Source organism: Pistacia vera, unplaced genomic scaffold (genome assembly GCF_008641045.1).
Source record: "Pistacia vera cultivar Batoury unplaced genomic scaffold, PisVer_v2 Contig377, whole genome shotgun sequence".
Classification (NCBI taxonomy): domain Eukaryota; kingdom Viridiplantae; phylum Streptophyta; class Magnoliopsida; order Sapindales; family Anacardiaceae; genus Pistacia; species Pistacia vera.
The window spans coordinates 634,345-642,659 of record NW_022196198.1 but is presented as its reverse complement, the minus strand read 5'-3'; the positions used below and the strand labels follow the sequence as shown (position 1 = coordinate 642,659).

The 8,315-nt window shown below is 31.0% G+C and overlaps 1 pseudogene; it reads left to right on the top strand.

The window, feature by feature from the left end:
• Positions 1 to 5,682: 5,682 nt before the first annotated feature.
• Positions 5,683 to 8,315, top strand: LOC116140750 (annotated as a pseudogene).

Here is an 8,315-nt window from a genome sequence, read left to right as displayed (position 1 = left end):
TCATAATCCTAACGTGACAGTTCACAATTGAGCAAGCAAGACCTATTACGAGTTGACCAATCGTGATCTGCCAGGTTAGAGTTATGAGAAAAAGTTTGTAATATTAGATTGTAAGTATAGTATTACCCATGAGTAATGCTAGGTCCACAACCTAATCTCACAACCCCCGACGTAACAACTTGTCGTTGGTCAGTTTACAAAATGAGTTCTGCTTGCCTGTATGGTTCCTGTCTATTTATGAGCTAACCAGTTATAAACTATCATGTCACGGATAATAAGATTAAATTATAGACCTAACATTATTGATCGTTCTCTAGTAATTATAACGTGAAAGCAAAGCAAAAGTACATATAAAAAAAAAAATGAAACCCATTTTGCATTTGGATTGCCGTGGCAATGGAGGAAACTGCTACTATAGTCTATACACATTTTAATCCTACACTGTATATGACGGCACTGGATGTGACCAAATTAAGCATCTCAATTACTGAGCTTTTCTATTATTTTTATAATCGCCACGTAGCTCGTTGCTGATTCACTACTGAGCGTTATGCTCTTATTCTCCTCTTCCATTTCTTTATTAATTATAACTATACATAATTCAAGTAGACTTTGCTATTTTAATACTATATTTTTTAATTTCGACAGGTTTATTATACAAGCTGTGCCACTTCCAGTTTTGTTTGCCTACACGATCAAATTATATATATATATATATAATTCAAGTTTTATTATTATTATATCTACTTCAGTTAAGTACTCTAATTAATAATTATGATTCCCTTCGTTACACGTGACATTGATTTTGTCATGAATGAATTGAATTATATATGTTGACATTTCATCATTATAACAACTCTCTATTTGTTTTAGGATTCAGTTTAAACTACAAACATACATGTATGGCTCTTAAATTATGTTAATATCTAACATTAAATATGTGATTCTAAAGGCCAGATCGAGACCATTTCATCAAATGTGAAATAGGTGCGTTTGATTCCGATATTATTTTATTATTAAAAATATAAGATTATTAATAAAATAGATAGTTTTTAAAGATTAATGGATATAAATTATTATTGTGTTTAGTTCGTATGGGGTGTATAAATAGTTAATGTGTCTGATTGACAGTAATTATAAAATACTTAGATATTGTTTTACTGAAATGCCCTTTACAAGATTTGTGGGTTAGGGTTTCTAAAGAGGACTTTATATATGAGTAGTTTCTATGTTAAATGAGGGGTATTTTTGTTTAAATAATTAATTAATGAAATTAAAGAAGTCGTTTAATAAGTTAGGTTAATTATTATTTGACATCATCGAGATGGTATTTATATCTGAATTTTTTTATTAAATAAGGATGAAATTGAAATAAAAATAAAATTATTATGATAATATTAAAATACCACTACGTGAGTCGCAATCTTTTATTATCTACTGAACCAAACAAGATAATGATTGAATTAAAAGATAGATTATCAGAATAATTTTCTAAGGGTCCTAACCGTCTAAGAGGAATCAAACATTAATGTGTGGGCGGTGGGATTAATGCAAGTTCTGTAAAATTAATTAATTTTGAATACGTTATCAACATTGACATTGCTACATAATTAATATTGATTAATATTAACTAACCAAATCATGGAAAATGGCTGGGTATCAAAACTAGCAATATCATATTATAACCTATTATATTTTACCTAGCAATGACAACTTCAAAGCAATAAACAACTCCGGATAAATCTGTCTATAAACGACCTTTGCTTTGACAATATCAACCGTCAGAATAATAAATTCCAATTTTGTATCCTATTAATTATATTATTAAAATTAAAAATAATAACTATAGGTTGAGGTAAAAAATATTTGGAAATAACAAATCAATGAGATTGCAGATTCATTTATTTATTTATTTTGGTGATCAGGAGTGTTTGGATTAGTTTGTGCACACTTTAACTAATCTTTCGGTACCCTTTTCTTGACGACTAGATAAACCTCTCAAAAGCTTATAAAACATTATTTTACTATTTTACTATCATGCCACCTAGTGGTGAACTTGATGGTTAATTTTAGATTCATTTATTTAATTAATCTAGATAAATATTTGTCGAAAATATAGTGGCTTAGAACCCAACACATAGCATAATAGTGTCTTATTGTAACGTACATGTTTGAAATTAAATAACTAAGTGGCGCAAATCTTGCCAATCCTCGTATTTTACTTAATTGTTTGACCGGTGAGTTCCTTTCATCTTTACATAACATGATAATAACGGTGAAAAAGACTAATTGGATAATATTAAATAACAATCTTCTCATGGTTATTGGGATTTCTATATCTATGTTTATTATAAAAGACATTGAATTATTCTTGACTCAATTTTTACATCTTAAATTCGTGTCATGGTTTATTGGTTTTGGCAGAGATTGATATTTTTTAAATTATGTCACTATAATTTTTTTTATTAAATGTTTTCATGAATCTTAATTTAATTAATACAAGAAAATATAATTGTTTTTGTTTTCCAATATATATATATATTTTTTAATGTAATTGAGGTATCTAAGGTCACATTGGAGTCTGCTTAGTTCTCATAGCTATAGAACACACTACAAGCCCAATAAAATAAGATAATTATACAAATGTAGTAGGTATTTATCTTACGACTCGAACACAAGACTCATTGGATATAACTAACCCTGATAACTAAAGAGTTTACAATCCGGTCATAAGAGGAGAATTATTATTATTATTATTATTTTCTTATTGGCTTCAAAGAATACTTATTTTTAAAATTTTCACAATTTCAAACATTTAGACAAAAAAAAAAAAAAAAAGAAAAAAACTTGAAGAAGAAGAAATGATCCATACGATGGGTTGTCAAGCAACCCCTCTCAACGATTGAGTATTACTATATTGAAACACTTTTATAACTTTCTTATAAACGTGATGTCAGTCCTCACATTGGTAAACTCATCTCAACATATATATATATATATATATATATATACTATTAATATATTGATATATATATATATTATATTTCTTCAATTATCATCCTTTTAGCTCGAAAAAAAAATTTATTAAGTTGTAATGGAGGTTTATGGAAAGTGTGTTATTTTTGAATAATTTTTGCTTGTTTTTTTTTCCTGAATTTCTATGATTATTTTCAATTTTTATTTGTAAGGATGATGATTTTTTGTAACTTGTTTGATATTGTATAACTACATTTAACTTTGATGTATCAAAGATAAATTACGATGGTTTTTATTATAATATTTCAAAAATCATATTTGTATAATAAATATTTTGTAGTCAATTATGTGTTAATGGGCTATATTTGGTCTTGAAACTATTTTCACAAATTACGGAAAAACACTAAAGCCATGTTAGGGGCAATTTCGCTTTTTATGTCATAGCACCAGATTCATAACGCACTAACCAAAGGGGAATGTTAATGTTTTTGGAGCTTGGGGTAGTAGTTCGCATCTTGCTGTTGGGTGCAGTGAATCAGTTTTGAGTATTAAGTTCTTTAGTTTGATGTGGTTTATTATTTTTTGTTTAAATATTACTGATTGTATTTGTTAGATTTTATAGCTTTTTATTTACTTATTAACATAGTTATTTATTAATTTTTAGCTTCGAATAACAATTTGGAATACCTTACATTACATAGTCAATTGGAATTAAATCATTAAAAATACTTTTATCAAATAAATATTGACATATGACCCTAGGATACAGCTAAGAGCATTGTAAAATAAAATTTAATATTTTACTTAACATGAGGGTTAATTTCATTCGCCCTTCAGAGATCGATAAATATCAAGAGCTTTAATGACTTTTGAAAATCATTAATGTCTCTAGAATTATTAAAAACTTTTGAAATGATCGAAAGCTTTATAAAAAAATAATTATTTCAATTTCAACCCTTCAACTTTTTATTAGCATTGAATTAAAATAAAAATCAATAGTTTTATGCAAATTTGTGTCAAATATTTTCAAATACATTAGATTGCGTAAATGGTGTTATCATAAAATTTTAAAATCCAATATTCAATATTAAAAAAAAAAAGAAGAGAAATAATTCCTAATTCTAGTAGAATTTGATTCAATTATCTTCTTACGAATTGATTTAGATAACGATTTAAGACCCACTAATCTTCTTCTTCTGAATCTCTCGTGTGATCCAAAGAAGTGCTCTCGTTTTCTCGGGCTCCAAACATTCCATGGCTTTCTCTAACGTGAACAAGAAAACCTTGTTTGTGTACTCTGGTAAAAAACGGACATTGAGAATTACGGAAACAAACTTCCGTTGCCACCCCCCTCCGCCGTATGTAGTCCAGAGATTCGTAGCGCAGCGTCGTAGCTATGTTTTTTAGTTGAAGGATTCAGATATCGTAAGTGTCTTGTTATGCGATTGAATTGAACAAGAAACGTGTTTAACGATTTAACAAGGTTACTGCTTGGAAGAAACCGAAACCGCGGAGTCGTGATTTAACTCGCGATTTTTATACGTTCTGTTTTCTTTTTTTCCACGTTTGCCGTGAACTTCGTGGCGCCTGAACGGTCGCGGATGCTGAACGGTTGCAAGATAGTTTGCCGGAGCGGCAGATGCTAATGAGAATATTAATTTCAAGCGGCGCCGTTTGAGGGCTTGTAAACAGTTTTGGAAAGCCGGGGATATGAAGGAGTCAAGCTGATGATCTCTCAATTAAATCTGGTGATTTAGTTTCTCATATGTTGTTTGGTCGATTTGATTGTTTTTATGTAGACGATTTAATCACTTGCGAATCAATGATATCCTTTGTTGTGTTGCGTTGTTGGATAAAAATAGGAGCTTACGATTTCTTTTAATATTATTAATTTGAAAGAATGAATCAACCGGATCTTAGAATGTCGAAAATTTGTTCTAGATGAAACAGAATCAAAATTGTTATTTCTGATGATGAAGAAAAAGTATATGGTTGGTTTATGTGCTAGAGATTCATTCATGTGATAATTGCCATCGACGTTGTTCTTGACATGAAATTTAATATACGCTAAGTAAATTTTTATATCTTATCATCAGTTGGATGGAATCTGTCAGGGTGCATCCAAAGTTCTTACATTCAAACGCAACCAGCCATAAATGGGCTTTGGGAGGTAAATAGCGATTGAAGCATGAAAAACAATAACATTGTGTAGATGATATATTTATACTTGTCTTCTGTGAATTTACTGACTGAATTTTGTGTGCAGCTTTCGCTGACTTCTAGACAATTCTTTGGATGAGGTATTGGATCACTTTCTTATAAATCAGTGTCTAAAGATTTTTTTATGTATCTTTCTGACTATCAGCTATTTCCAGTTTGCCATGGGCCACTATGTTAATGTAGATATGATGAAGAATAAAAAAGATGGTTCTAACGTTGCTTGTTGAAGGTACACTGTCCATTTCATGTTGGTACGTTTTAGGGGTCTTTAGTTCTTCTATTCGCAAGAAAACTTGAAAAAAGTTTTAAGGATGATTTTGTGCCTGATAGGCTTTTGTTTTGTTTCATAAAATGTGTACATTTAGTCAATACGTGCTGGTTTTCAGAGTCTTCTGTATGGTTGTCTGAGTAATAGTACTGTTACTGTTCTCATGACAATGCTAGGGGGTTTTCTAATTTTGTTCTTTGAAAACAGATAATGTGGGAATGACGCCTGATAAAATGAGGCAGTGCATGTTCTTGGTTATTCTGCCAAGAGCAAAATGGCAAACCACATTGGTCAATGTGAGTTTCTTTATTACTAGGGATCGCTAAGAACCGAAATATAGTGATTACAGATCTTATTATATTCTCAAACGCATTAATTTTGCATATTAACTTCAGATGGAAATGGGTTCAAGACGAGTACTATGAGGCGGAGCAGATGTTATGTGTTTTCATGTTGTAAGGGAACAACGGAAACAGGTTGGTCCATTGTATGAATTATTTTGCTTTTCATATTCTACTTGTGTGATTACTGATACTATGTCAGTTTTCAGTTCTAAACTTTTAGATTATACACTGAGTTTTGTTTCACCACTTGTGATCAGCAAGTTAGTAACAATTGTTTTTCTTATTCAAGTTTATTTGCAATGATAGAAGTCCAAACTAATTGAACTTTTTCATTATTTTAGCCTGACGCGAAGTATTGGACTACTGTCCTATTCTTTTCTGATGGGCACTGGAAAGCAAGATATTGTGGTTCCCATGGTAGTTAGGTCATCTCAATTATTTATTCTCATTTTGACTCTGTGTTTGGGATGTACACTGGCTGTATGTATGTGATTCAAAGTAGAGCTCACTAATTCAGATGCTGTTGTTTGCATGTTAGCAAATGATAGTATCACTTTCTTATTTATCATTAGTTGATTTATGTTCTTTGCCTTTAATTGTTTCTTCTTCTGCAATGACAAGATTGATACAGAGAAAGGGAGAAGTTGGAACAAGATGATAAGGTCTTCACTGGATGATTGGAACAGAAATTTAGAAACCATAGTACAGTGGTCACCATATACAAGTGAAGAAGATCTATTTCATCAGGTTTACGATATTATCCTATTATGTTACTATTTTTTTCAGATGTGAAAGAAATTGTTTTCTTGGGTTACCCGTTATGTATCTTTGCTTTGGTATGTTGGTTGCTTCTATCAAAAGAAAAGACAGACCCTTATAAAAACAATAATTAAGTAGAGCTGCATTCTTGAGAGTTTGACATTCTTGCATGATGTTTGTTCTGAGAGGCCTATTACTTTCTGGATAGTTCACTTCTGACATTCTACCTCTGATTGTTTATGTATCCAGTCATGCTTGTGATTATCATGTATAGTTGTTTTCTGTGCTTTAAGTGTGTCAACATTTCAAATGCTGTATGATTGTGTGGGTTATTGTTTTGTCATATTGAATCTGAAGTAATAAATTCGGTTTGACACTCTTATAGTATATTGCATTATAATATCTTAATTTTCTCTCACCAAATTTGCCTGTGTCGTTTTATGTACAGTTCAACTTATTAGAAGATCAAGGTACACGCGTAATATATATACAATCTTTGGGAGGATGATGAAGGAAATTTGGAACTAGATTTTGACTCTGATCGAGATGTATGCCCTTAGCAGTTTACTTTCCTTAGAATTTCATGAAGAACTAAAAGGTTGAATGTTTAATTTTGATAGTATATGATATTAATCTGATTTATATTCTGAATGACAGGATATTCAAATTAGAGGAGTCAATCGAGATGAGAAAACATAGAGATGGCAAAAAAGTATCCAACTCAAGACATTTCTACTTATCGACATCTCTAAGGGTGTATCAGTATATGTGTTCTATACAAAGTATTTACCTAGTTTAAGTTGAAATGTTAGGGTTCATATTTTCCCTCTTAATTTTAGTATTTTCTTTCTGATAAATTCCTTATCTCTGTGTTTTTTTTTTTTTTTTTTTTGTTTCTCTTTCGTTATGCCAGAGCTATGCATCAATTCTTTATCTCAGACTTCCAGCTGGCTTTGAATTATACTGCGGGGAAAAGATGTCCTGCATCACAACATAATCAAGATATGATGCTGAATAAGGGATCACATACAAAACTCTGCATTTCCTGAACGAGTTCCAAGAGATTTGAATGTAATGTTAGAAAATATTTTGAATTTTGTTTGGTTTGACTTCAGTGGCAAACCTTGTATTGGTGTATAGATGTTGCAACTGTGACAATGGGTTCGTGAAGGATGCTCGACATCATATCGATGTTCAAGGATTTAATGTTTATCATAAAAACAGATTATAAAGGTTAGTTTCATGCTTCACTAAGCATTGTTATGCATGAAGAGGATATATGATTTCCCTTTATTATTACATAACTTTTTTGTCATTGACCGGTAATCTGATGCATACAGCCATTCGGAGAGTCTGGAATGCTGCTGGAAGTGATGGTCGTGGGGCTATAGGTAATCGTTAATTGTTTTGTTTTGCTAAATACTTGTATTTAGACAGTTTTTTTTTCTTTTGCTTTAGTCAACATTAATTATATGCATATATACCCTATTTCACTTTGTTATGCCTTCTTTTGTAACAGGGTATTGGAGGCTATTTGTTGAACCAGCTCATGACAAACAAGGTTTGAGCGCACACCTGTGGATTAAGACTAGAAAATCGTTGTTGCAATTCAGAAGAATTACGGTTTGCACTCTTCCAAGTACCATCGTTCCTTCAGGATTAGAGATCAAATAATTGACAGTTTACTATTTTTCATTAGGTGTACAAACTGTCAGGAAGTTGGTTATGCTCCAAGGCGGCCTCTTTAA